We start from the raw sequence: 14,156 nt of genomic DNA, 5'->3' as shown, positions 1-14,156 counted from the left end.
TTGTCGCCTTGCTGGGGATGCAGCTGCGTATACGTAATGCGTCATATTAAAGGATTTGTTTAAAGGTGCCTTCCCTTCTATACGTACATGCAAAAGCATTATTTTTTTGATTTCTTTGCTTTCTTTTGTTTGTGGTTTTCCCTTCGCCGTTTGTTGTTATTGTAGCACTTTTTATTTCCCTTCTTTACAATTTTATTAGCATGCTTTAACTGTAAGTGAGTTGAGCAAAGTCATTGACATTGAAAAATGATTGCGGTGGAGACAGAATGCTAAATTACAGTTTTAACTTAAGGGTTCAAGGTTCTAAAATTAATGAAAATAAAGTAAGTGAAATAAATAAAAGGCAAGAAAGCAAATTTTCTTCCGACCAGGTAAAAGAGAGGAAAGCCACATTTCAGTCGAAAGAGTTTAGCAAATAAGCATTAGTATGGATTTAAAAATTTGCAATTTGTTTTTGCTAAAGTTTATTGTGGTTGTTAGTTTTAAGAAGTATATTTCTGCTTATATGTTGATGGTTTTTACCAGTACAAAGGTAGGAAATAATATGAAAACTGTTATATAAGAAAGAGCCCTGAGCTTTTTACACTGATTAACATCCTCTTGTGGAGCTTTAACTCAATATTTTAATTTTTGACACGCAAAATACCTTTCGACTTACAACTGGGCATATTTTAAATTCCGATTCGACTGAATTTCAATTTATTTTTGGCATTCTGGAATAAACATTCTATTAAAATTGATATAGAGACACTCTTCAAATTACACATCCATCTCCAGCGGTAGTAGTAATACTAGATTTTAACGTTTCAAACTTATTTTGAGTACGAAATAGGCATAAGTAAAGATTTCAACGTGTTCAAAAGAAAGCAAAAGCCTGAAAAAGCTATAATAGACATATAAGTATTCGATTGAAAATACTTTAAGAGCTCCGGGCTGTGCTGGAATTCCTATAAAGTCTTTTCTTGCCACTTTTATTATTGCTTTTTTTGGATTTTATGGTTCTCTGGTAAATATAATTATCTGGGGAGTGTCAATTTTTGCAAATCTTTTATTTTCTTAGCATGCGCTCTGCATTTTTGTTGATGCTACTAACGTAGTAGATCCCATATTTATATGATATAACTCACGTTTGAATTTACTAGACTCTAACTTATCCAAAATTAAGGCATATTATGCTTGTATATTTCATGCTTGCCTATTCAAAATATACATTTCGTTCCCACGAAAGTTGAGACTACGTAACCGGAACGGACCCAGATTTGTATCCAGCTGAGTATAGCAATTACTTCAGGAATGTTTTCTGTCGCAATAGTAACAATAACAGCAACAGAATAATGCTTTATATTAAATATTTGACAATTTCGAGGAATTCTTTTAATTAACTAATTAAGTTAAGCCAACTCTTTGCAAGCCGCACGAATATAGCTATCGGCCTATCAATCAATCTATATTAATATTATTCCTATTTTTTATGCCTTGAAAAGGGAATATTAAGTTTGGCGTGAAGTTTGTAGCATCCCAAAAGAAACGTAGGAGACCCTATAAAATATATACATTTATAAATGATCAGCACGACAAGTCGAGTCAATTTATCCGTCAGTTTTTGAGATAACGATCTGATATCGTCAATATCGGTCAAACATAGCACATAGCTGTCATACAAACTGAACGGTCAAAATGAATTCCTTGTATGAAAAACTTTTTGATTTGAAAAAATATCTTCAAGAGATTTGACAGCGACTATTGTTTAAAGCAAGCTTCTTTATTTCTGAAGGCTATTCTAAATAACTTCGGTGTAATCAAAGTTGACGTTTCCTCTTGTTTAAACTATTTTCCATAAAAAAATACTTTGACTTTTCTAAAAGAAGAATGTTATTTATTACTGCCCTTGAAATTATTTACCACTGTTTTAAATTACGAAACAGATGAACTCGTAAACATGCCACAAACATAACTTTCAAAGATTTGCCTTTGCTGAATCGATAAAGTGAACTTCGTATAGAAAATAAAGCAATAAAAGAATAAATAAAACAAAGTGAAACTTCGAAAAATATTGCTAATAAAAGGCAGCTTTTGTAAAAATAATAAAAAAATTGCTTCCAAAATAATTTCTTAACGAAAAAGTGCACGCTGGAATATATTTTTACATTTTCACACATATACACGCATACATGATTATATAAAGTGCCTGAAAGCTTATAAATTTAACTGCAGCTTGCAGTTGATTACAGCTATCAGTGGCACGATCATAAACTTAATGGTGTACCAGGCAAAATGGCAAATGGCGAGTAATAACAGCCACCAACAAAAAGCATTGGGCAGAAGAAGGGAAGTGGAGGTGGTAAACATGAAAAACAAAAACAAAATCATAACAACATCACCATTACCAATAGCATTTCCATTAGCATTATCGGCACCGATAGCAACGACAGCAGCGCAGAAACCCGTTTAATGCAAAAGGACCTGCTATACAAATATTATATATGTATGTATGCGTGCTGCTAGCGGGGACGATAAGCGCGGCTGCTGGTTGTATGTGCCCCACAAAAGTGTATCTGCCACACGTCGGTATATATCCATTCAATCAGAGGCCTTATTATGTGCATGCGCCTTCATAACAACATATATACAAATGCGTATGTATGTATGCATAATATCTATGTATGTGTGTGTGTGTATGTATGCACCTGTTAGCTTGTATGTGTGTGTGTGTGAGCGCGTGCATGAGTTGGTGCTGGCAAATGATGAAATACCAATATTTTCGCAATCAATCAACATATCAAGCACATAAAAGCGCACAATAATGAAAGTAACAGCAACAACAACAACAACATCACCAATAACCAGTAGAACACTAAACGACTCGACGCTCAAATCAGTCAAGCAAGTAAACAACCAGCTATAATGCTAAAAGATATATCCAAAGTGCATAAGAAAGTTGATGGCAGGCATCGGTGTTGGTAACGGTGATGTCAATGGGTTTGTCAGTTGAGCAAGAAAATTATGTATTGTATGTCGCTGCGAATGTAAGCCTATGCATGATGTATGGGCATATAAATAAATAAATAAATAGCGAAGTTAGTTGCAGATAAGCATGAAATGATGGCGTGAAGAAGTGAGAATATTATTCTCTTTTACAGCATACATTTTAGCGCCAAGCAATAAAATACACGGAGTAAACATATTCTAACCGCAAATTGAAATTGAAGTTATAAAATTCTAAGTCCGCTCGAGGTATAAACTGAATTCGAGATGGGTGGTTGTTTCATTAGTATATTCGATAAAACAATAAATCACGAATATTTCTGAAAATTTTTCATATTAACATAAACCCTTTAGTTTTACTTGTTATAAATTCCAGTGCAGGCTGTGTGAGTCTTAAATTACTAACTTATTATCAGTTCGATTATTAGCTGAGTATGTATTCAGTATCACTTTCCTGATTCTTTATATTTCGCCTTGCAGATATAGCTGTCTTCTGCGATATAAGTATCTTTCCATTCACTAAACCTTTCAGGCCGATTTAAGATTTATATATGTGCGTATGTAAAGATGGTGTTGGAGTACCTAATAAAAGTAAGCACACTTTTCAAGTTGATGTGGCGAGCTTTACGAGTTTTTTATATAGTGGCATAAAAAACTTATGTATAATGCAGACTCATACATTCAATGTTAAATTCTTATAAAAAAAGGCTTATTGATTTGCTGGAATTACCTATATTTTTTAATACATAGCTCTATTTGTACGTACCTCGTAGCAATAGGCACATTTTCGTTGTGTGTGGCTTTCGCCGCAAATGGAATAATTTTACTTACTTACAAGTTAGTAGTACTCTGCAAGTAAGCGATATAAATAAGTAGCAATAGCAACAAAGATTGGTATTACTAGCAATAACGGTAACAGTAATCAAACTCGCTCATAAAAACCGCAACGATAAACAGCTGAGATTACTTCATGCCATCAAACTACTCTCTGAAGTTGTATAAAAGAGTTAAAATTTTGTGTGTCGCTATGTATTGTCACAGGGTGGCTCCTAAGAGACCACACCTTCACTGAAAAGACGAATATTTCTGAAAATTTTAAAAATAATTCTATCATGAACAAAATGCTTATTAGACTTATGTAATTTGCCATACGTGGTGGTTTTCGAATGCCATTTTATTACTGATGACAGTTAGCTTCTCTATTTATTTAAATTAAATTTCATAAAAAAAAATATATATATTTTTGATTCGGTAAGTTGTTCCATCAACTCCTTTATGCAGTTTCCGTTGTGTTTCATTCTCCAGTTACATAAAATTAAGGATTAAAATTAAAATTATCTCATTTTAGACATATATATTTTTTTAATGACGAGAATGCCGGGTGCAATATGGCTCCTCTAAAATTGAAATTTGTATTATTATAGAAATCAACTACTTTAAATCGACCAGCTCTCGTTCTAAATGTGGATGCTGCTCTTGACAGATTTCGATTTCTGTTAATAGGACATGTGCCATTATACGCTTTTCTTGCGGATCTTGTATTTTCGGCAGATTACTGAGATTTTTATTGATTTCTTTCATTTGCAGTGATGCTTTTGTTTCGGCCATGATGTTGAGTGCAAGCATTTGTTAGACACCAGGCAGAATTGTTCTATTTATGTTAGGGCCTCGATAAACTTTAACTGCGAAAGAGAAATCTACTCTGGTTTTGAACAGTCTGTGTAGGTACGAAAGCACGTTGGTGATTATGCTTAGGATATTAGTGATAACTAGTTAATTGAATTTCTAAGAAAGACGTTAACTACCGGTTCTTTTAGTCTGAACTTTCAACAAAAATAATTATGTGAAAAGATTTATTTATTTTTGTCGTCAATTTCAACCACTTTGAAGATTTATTCTTTTGAAAGTTGGCCCCGAATTTAGAATGGTAGCTTATCCTTAAAATTATTGTAGATGTCTTCAATATACGATAATCGTATAATATAATAAACTTATATTAATTTATTTTTGAATTTTGTTTAGAAGTTGTTTTTAGCTCTTTATAAGGGAATTACTGGCATATAATAAACAACATAAAAAAAAAACTATATATTTTAGAGCAGAAATACAAAAACAGCTGCTAATTATTTTCTACTCTGCATTAACTTTAGTAATTTATGTTACCGATCTTTCCACTAATAACAAAAACTGGAATATATATAATATTTGCAAAAAGTAAAAAATAAAAAGGAAGGGCGAAGAAAGTATTCGCAGAAGCCTCATCTCTGTCAACGTAAAATAATCATAATTATCATATTACCTTGAAATAAGTAAATATCTACAAAAGGTAAGGATTATTCTTTACTTCGGCACGTTCACTCATACCTCGGTACCTGCGGAACGAATATAAAATGCGAGCACTTTTCGTAGCTCACTTAAAAGTAATAATAACTCTGACAGAAACAGAAAGCAATCCCAACACAGGTCAAAGCATAATGACACGGTTTAAAACTGTGCTCGAAATACAAAAAATCCAAGAGGACTTTGAGAAGTTACATAAAATTATCGATCATAAGGAAATTAATGAAAAATGTTACAGTTTTTTAAAAGATTTGGGTCACATTAAGCATGAGCATCCGCGAATAAAGATGGCCTTGAACGAGATGAAATTTGCAGTAATCCGGCTTTTGCAACTACTTCCAGTCGAAGAGCATAACGAAGTTACACTTTGTCATTCTACTGGAGATTCAGTGAATGATGGATTAATTATAGATCGATGATATAACTGGAAACCCCGAGGAACCCGCTTGCTGGAGAAATGTGGATAAACTGCTTTTAAAGTTAAGAATTTTAAATTTTTCCTAAAAAATATACATTGAAATAAAATAGTTCTTTAAATATTTAATAACCTATTTTTTGATTCGCATATTTATAAAGCATATTTTATATTTGTCAGTTTTTTAAGTTTATTTCGCCAGAGTTTCGATATTCAAGCTCAAAATTAGAGAAATTTAATTAATTGTTCCCACATGTGCTACTTTAAATGAAATTTTTATAGTAAATCAGACATCGCTCGGTCAAGGAAAATACTTCTCAGCTCATGTGGTATACAATTTTGAATGAAAAATTACAGATCTTAGGCTGTGAAATCAGGAACAGGTATAGAGATGGATTATAGTTGAATTAGCGAAGAATAAAAATTAGTTTTTTTTTCAAGTTTTCGACACCTTTATATCTGTTATCGTTAATAACATAAAATAATATAAAAACTATTTATTTTACTTGAAACTTACTCGAGTTTTTTAGTTTGCTCAATAGAGGGCAGTCATGTCCTGCGCTTCTTGCCACTCAAAGTGCCAGCGGTTGACCGCAAAAATTTGTTCAGCACTCTAGCAGCCGCCACTTACCCACAACCCAAACTATTGGCATTTGACACTGACCAATGCTGACAGACACAACTGAACAACAACTCGAGTTAGCAAATAGTTTGCGGAGTATTTCCAGTGTTGCCACCAGCATTTGACGACAAAAGGTTGCACTAACCAGCGCAGCATAGTCACAAAGTAAATAAATCAATCAACTGCGCGATGTGTGTCTAACAATTGTCAACCAAATATTGCAGGACTCCAATAGCACCAACAAATAGTCAACCCACACTACAACGCACAACTGTTGTGAATTATTTCCCTCGTATATCTAGCCTAAGCCGTCTGGCCGCCAGTGTCGGGAATTGCGCGTAGGCGGGACGCCAATCCAGCGCATTTTCGTTTTGTCATTGCAATAAACTTTCACTTTACGCATTTACAGTTACAGTTCAAGTGTTGTTTGAGTTCGGCGAACGCGCTGCGCACCGAAAATGTCGATCTATCGAATGGGCAACCTTTTTTTTTAAGCAGACATGTCGTTGATTGTGGTTGCTGCGAGTCACATTTGGGTGAAAGCAGATGGTGGTAGTTTTTCTCGAGAGTTGTGGGACCCGAAATGCTACTTCTGCATTGCCAAAGATGCCATGCCGTGGTTTTTCTCTTGTTTATGCGCTCATCGGCCTGCATGTGTGTGTGCGATTTCTTGAGATTCCGATTGGTACTTACTGCCATTTGGTGGGTGATTTAGGCATTGCTGCTATAATTTATGGCCACACTGATAGCTCACTCATTCACTGACTAATTCATGGGTTCGGTTAAGTGAATAAATAAATTTGTGGCATTGATAATTTATGTTTAACTTTGTGCGTGCACATTCGTATTTGTATTCGTAGTTGTTATTGGCTTCTTTCTTGTTAAAATTTGCAGTGGGTAGCTTTATGGTTTAATTTTAATTAAAATTGGTTGAAAAACTTTGTTTAAAAGTTAAGCAATTTTTGTGTCCTTTTGTGTTTTTTCTATGCCTCGGTCACAGTTTGTTGGAAATTAAAATTGATTTCAGTTTCAATTATTTTTAATTCTAATTGAATATGGGGTGGTTTTAATTGAAGGCGCTATAAGCTGTTATTTGTACTATGTTTTACTGCGTGGTAAAGTTTTGTTAGATTTTTTTTATGAATAACACAAATTAATTGGTCTCATAGGCGCCGTTCTCCGCAGGTATTAGTTGCAGATTTAGTAATAAAAGTTCTGGTAACTTTTTGACTCAAAGTAAGTAGAGTTTAACAACCGTTACATAACAAAGCTTCGACACACTGATCTTCATACTTTTTAAATTGAATTTGGAAACGATGCTACTCTTTTTTCTAAGCAGCGACAAATTAATTGTGGGCTTCAGCCATACCTGATATATCATTGAGTTCATAAAATGTAATTATTTCCATGGTTAGTATAGATTAACCTTGAAAAGTTCATATAAGATTTTATAAAATGTGTATCGTAGACATTGCTTATATATATTTTTTTATCTTTGACACTATTCTGAGGGATCAGCGGCGAAAACAATCAAATTTTCATCAATAAAATTTTTAGGTTATCATTGAAATTTTGAGAGACGCATTATTAACGCAATACACTCTCAAGAGCTTACCATTGCAGCCACTTCTGCCATTTTAAAAAGTTTTCTCGATTATTCCATATATCACTCCCAAGTGTTTACCATTCCTTGATAATTTGTTGAAGTTCGAAAGCGACCAACTAAAATACATCATCTAATATATTAATATAAATTACTAATGTCTCCTTTAAAATATGTTCCTGCGCCAAAACAAGCATACCAACGCTTATTCCAATTTTCTATATATCTGTTATAAGCCTTGGCTGGGCTGACGCATTTCCTGAAAACAACAAAGTCACAGGGAGCCAAATCTGGCGAATTTGGTGACTGAGTGCTGACTCTCGTTTCGTGTTCGGCCAAAAAGTTAGTCTCAATCATGCTAGAATGTGAAGATGCATTATTCTGGTGTAAAACAAATGGATTTATTGCCCACAAATTACAATGGATTGCTACACCTTGCTTCATGTTGAACCACACATAAAAGATGTTGAGATGCTCTGCTATCCCTTTGTTGCCAACATGACGATTTTCAAGCACTGTTTTTTTTTTTGTTACGTTTTCGATGTTATCGTCATTAGAGATGGATGGACGACACGCTGGGTTGGTTGAAAAGGGAGGCCAGACTACAAGGGGCCGAACTTAGTCCATCATTAGGTTCATTGTACTCCCAAGTGGTAACTTATTTCTTCTTATCCAGAAACTCAGTGGTATTAATAAAATACCTGATTTCATCTAAGCTAAATATCTTCATTTAAGTTGGAACATTGAGAGTCGTAGAAGTTGCGCCGTCTCAGCCAGTTCAGGCTACTCGTTCGCAAAGCTAATGTTCCATTTCTTTCCAAGCTCTGTATTATCTTAGAGGTGGGTGCCCTTTTGTCCAAAACTAGAAACTTTTTGGACTGTCCACTAGCAACACTATCCCAAAGTACATTTTTAGTACGCCCTAGGTCGCTTGTGTTTTCTTTACTAATTTAATAAATTTAACATTATGCTCTATAGAATTTTACCAATTCTACTCTCCCTCTAAGAGATATTTATTATTTTCTCGTGCCAAAATAAATCTACTCAATTTTGAAATTATCCCCAACATAATATTTCAATTTGGTGTGTCAACTTTCATAATACAAAAGCACGTCTGCTAGCTTGTTCATACACAATTTAAGCTACCATTAAATAATATTTTTACTGTAATATTTCGTTTTTTGGTTCTGCCACAATCAGCCAAATCTGCAATTTAATGAACCGGCTGAATTTTAATTGTTTTTACATATATTTCCATTAGTTTGACAAATATTATCACAGCAAAAATTAAAATGGATAGAAACCAAATAATGCGAATTACAAAGAAAACAAGATAATTTGCATATGAAAACAAACAAAAAATGTATTTTCAGCATAACCTGACAAAAATAACAATAACAACAATAACAAAAGCTGCGGCGCTGAATAGCATTTCACCAAGTTATTGATGAGCATTAATTTTTGTCATGCAACACACTTTTTCAGAAAATAATTTGCATATGTGTGTGTGTGTGCATTGCATAAATCATGCAAATACTCAACGGACTGGACATAAGTAGTTTGTTATGCAAAAGCGTAAAGCATGGTAAATGATTATTTATTGTAAGGTACACAAATGTAGCGAGAGAGAGAGAGAGAGCGGTGGTGAGAGAGTGAACGAGAGAATATAGAATACAGAATATTAAATAAATATTGTTTGTTGAAGTTTTTTGTTGCATAATTGGCCTGTAAAAACCTGCCTAAATGGGTTTATAAAAAAGGCAAATAACGGTTTTTTCGTCGCTTTGCATAAAAAAGTAGTATTAAGTGCATTACATGCCACAAAATCGAGTGATGCGCATAATTGTGAAACAATTGTAGCTAATTTTAATTTAGAAGGTGTTTGCTCAACAACTTTTGCTGGAATTTCATTGAAATTGTATAACTATTGACAAAATGAGGAATTTAAATAAAATATATATCTATATATAGATAAAACATTAACTTTTAATTTCACTGATTAAAAATATGCCATATGCCGTTGCTTGTGAAGTGATAAGATTAATTAAAATATATTTGTTAAATATTAGTAAAATTATGTAACATATGTTTTTAACATTTCTCTCCAACAATCGGCTCGAAGCTTTTTTGAGTGATTAACAAATTGTGTGGGATCCAACGTGATCAAATTTTTTTGTATAGAAAAATGTTAATGCAATATTCAATCCGTGCTAATCCTGCTAATGCCCGTGTTGGTTCAATTTCACGATAGGTCACAAGGCAATTTTGCAATATCAGCAAACTGTGTGATAAATTTGTGTGTTGACAGATTGCAACACTAGGTTTGCCAAATCACGAATTATAAAGGCAAACTATGTATGTATGTTTGTATATGTATGCATATGGCTCACATTTTGTTATTTCGATTCATCTTCAGAACCAATTCACTATGCTCAAAAAATAAATATAAAATATGCGTAAAAACAAGTCTTTAACCGGGAATTGAACACAAGTTTGAATGATGAATATGTATGAAAGGCGTAATGCGACATGCGACATGCGACATGCGACATGCGGAAAATAGGCAAGACAATTCGACACTATAGATAAAAAGTTTCACTTTATTAATCAATTTTATAAAAGATAACCGACCATTGCAGCTGAGCGTTTTAAATGCTCGTCTATTCGTTTAACGAACGTGCGAAAAAATTCGGTTCAATAACCTAAACATGCTGCGCAATTATATCACTCAGTAAGCGTACATCTTTATTTTTTGCTGTACAGATTCCCACCAAAGCTTTTTTTTCACTAACTTAACCTGAAAAATTGCTTTTATATGAAGCTAGTCCTTGTTTTTACTTTACTTTCGCATTAATATGACATCAATGCAAACTCAAGCACTGCTTCGTGTGTCTTAACCACAAAGATGCCTCTCAATCGGCAAGGATACATAGTGCTTTCGTAGTTCTCTTCAACAAGCGTTGAGCTTATGTTTGTGTATGTGTGCCATAAAATTGCTTGGTTTGCGTCATACCATAGATTACCTATTCATTGAAGCCAATATCCACTACCGATTGCAATTCACTTTTAATACTTCCAAATTATTTTGTGGCCGGATTTGTTTCGTCAAACACACGAGCAAAAATAATACACATAGACATACAAATAAATATGCATATAAATGTATATATGTGTGTGTTCAGCACACAGCTTTCCTCGAGAATGTAACCTACTTTCGGCATATTGGTTAGGTAGCAGAAGTTGAAAAAAAGCTAACGAGCACTCATTTGATTGTTTTGTATGTGTGCAAGCAAAAGCTGTGTGTGTGTGTGCCTGTCTGCTGCACTGCCAATGCCACTGACACAGCAACCGGGCACAACTTAAGTGCTTGTATTGTGGAAATTGAAACTTGTCGGCAAAAAGAAAACCGCAAAATAAATCAATTATAAATCCCAAACGAGTGAATTGTACAAAGCTTGTAAGATAGCCTAAGCGGCAGGTGGGCCGACGGGCAGCCAGGCAGCAGCGCAGCAAAAGACAATTCTATGTTATTTGTAGAAAGGGAGAAAAAATAAATCACTGCACAATGAGTAATACAATTCCATGTCGTAAGCCACACCGAGACGTTGTGGAGCTGAGAAGGTAGTTGTACAACCACAACAAAAAAAAAAAAAAACAGCAAAAACAAGCCAAATGCTAATGGCTGCACTGATTGCCGATGAAATAAATTTCGCATACAAACCCAAAATCTAAGCCAACATCCAAAGTATAGTGGAAAAAACTACTAAAGTAGAGAATTACTAAGCGAAACTAACTACTTGAAAAAGGAGGTGTATCTTAGAAAAAATCATGGCGACGAAACAAAAAAGGCACTTAAGTGCTTAAGTACAAATATTGGTGTCAGTGAGGATTTTGGGTAACAGTAGTTAAAATATACAGCCTACAGCTACGTTTAGCTGAGTAATGCGAGTAATTGAGGCTACAATTGAATACGTACATTAAGGTGGCACTTAAAATTACAGAAAACTACAAATATATATTATATAGTCAAAGACATGCAGCACAAATTTGCTGCTGTCTACCTCTCTAATGCCTATATACCATACATATGACAGACTTATGTGGCCAATAACAAACACACATACACGCTGAAAATACACAGGCGTGCAGAGTTTTATAGTTAAAAAGTGTACGAAATTTATACACACATACACATACGTGTAACATATTATATAATATGTCTACAACTACAAGTGCCATGTGCATACGTGATGACAATTCAAACGTTTCCATTACAAAACCGCAAACCCACACACACACCAGCGCAAGTGCGCTTTATAGTAAAGCATAACGTTAGTACTGCTGCTTGTTTGGCTACTCCTACAGCTTGTTTGTTTGCCTCCGCTGAGTGATTGATTGAAATATTGATGAATAGTGGCGCATCAGGCTACAACAATGCCAACAAGAGTAATAAAAACAACAACAACCACAATGGTAATGAAAAGCAAGCAGACATATATAGACGAGCATGTATTAATATCAAATGTTTCCAGGGTAAATCATTTCGATTTGATTAGATGTGGCAGCAGCAAGTGGCGTCTCGCCCATAACAGTCTGCGCATACACACACACACAGACACGCAAGTATATGAAGTTATAAATACGTGTGGTGCACGGAAATAATATCAGGCAATTTGATTTGTTAAACTCATTGAGGTAAGTGAGTTTTAAGGAATTTATTACCAACGACCCACATGGCGTATGAGTAACCTGCGCATACAAAAGCTTAAATGTGACATAAATTGTGTTAGTTTAAGCGTTTAGTTGCGGCTTGTGAAGGTTGTTTTGTGGAATATTGCCTGTTCGGAGAATATGAGGAAGAGTTAGAGTGTCTCTCTGCAAATGCTCTTTTCTATTTAAGACTTTTTTGCTCAAAAATATACCTGATGGACTATGACCTATGTTATAAGCCTCAGTGTGTTAAAATACCAGCTTTTTTCAAACCGCTTTATAAACTGTTACGCACAGCATTCAGCATCGCCAGCAGTGAATGTTAATAAATCGATTTAGGTGATAGTCAGTATTGGGCATTGGTATCTTGGTCTGTATCAGCGTTGTGATTCTACGGAGCATAAATTCATGCCAAGACATAATTCACTCTCTGCTGAATTATTTTCATAATCTAATAGTTATTGAATAGAAATAACTCAAAATTACTCACTATCTCTTTCTGTTGTTTTCAATGTTGAAGCAACATAAAATATTCCAAAATAGTTGAGAAATACTGTTCAGGAGTGGCTGAGTACACCAAATTTCAGGGATAATTCTGATTTGATCTGAACGATGTCTGTGCAGAATACATTGTTGCCTTAAACAACAACTCGTGTCAAATTCCATGAAGATATTTTGTAAAATCAAAAAGCTTTTTATACAAGAACTTGATTTTGACCGATCAGTGACAGATATATTGACTCAACTCATCACACTATGTGTGATATATCATATATTATCCTTCCTAGCAAACTTCATACACCCTCTTCATGGTTTAAAAATACCTCAAACATTGCCACCATATAAAATATACTATGAAAGTATGTATGTATTTATGAGAACAACAAATGACAAATATACCAAAAAATGCATTACTTTATTTTATCTGAGTGACAAACTTTTCAGCTGCAGCTCACAGAAAGCTTTTCATAACTGCTTTATTTTTAAATTCAGAAATTCTTTGGCTACTTACACTTCTTTATACTATCGCATTTCTCGACTGTCCCTCTGCTGATACTTTCAAGTGATTTTAAGCTGAACGGCGATGGTGGCATCACTGGTGCGCCGCAAATATCCCAAAGCATTTATGGCAGCTGTGTATGCGAGTTTGAGTGTGTTGTCTGCCGTAAGACAAAGGTCTAAAGTAGAGTATTTCACATTTTGCATTACGTTAATGTATGTTTGTATGTATATTTGTTTGGAATTGTGCATGCCCTTTGTGTTTTTGTGTTGGAAAATAGCTTGCGACAACCAGAAAAGAATATTTTTTATGCTGTCAGCAGCTGATTGTAACTGTTATAGCGTTGTTGCCTTTGCATTGGCTCATTTGACTCGTGAGAATACACCGGTAATTGACATCCGAGTAGTCAAAGAGAATCGTAAGTGTTAATATACTTGTTTTGCATGTGTGTATGTATGTAAAAGTAAAATTATACGTGCAA

General features: G+C 34.3%; 1 protein-coding gene and 1 long non-coding RNA gene across 5 annotated transcripts in view; both read left to right on the top strand.

Moving 5' to 3' along the window:
* LOC106614734 (cyclic nucleotide-gated channel alpha-3) overlaps positions 1–14,156 on the top strand; it is a 263,421-nt gene that overhangs the window by 102,853 nt on the left and 146,412 nt on the right. The gene's annotated exons all lie outside the window — the stretch shown is intronic.
* Positions 5,052–5,872, top strand: LOC138856982 (uncharacterized). Its single transcript, XR_011395965.1, has 2 exons — positions 5,052–5,515; positions 5,641–5,872. It is a non-coding gene; the product is annotated as an uncharacterized lncRNA (long non-coding RNA).

Source organism: Bactrocera oleae, chromosome 4 (genome assembly GCF_042242935.1).
Source record: "Bactrocera oleae isolate idBacOlea1 chromosome 4, idBacOlea1, whole genome shotgun sequence".
Taxonomy (NCBI): domain Eukaryota; kingdom Metazoa; phylum Arthropoda; class Insecta; order Diptera; family Tephritidae; genus Bactrocera; species Bactrocera oleae.
The sequence above is the reverse complement of the archived record's forward strand: the minus strand, read 5'-3'. Positions and strand labels throughout refer to the sequence as shown.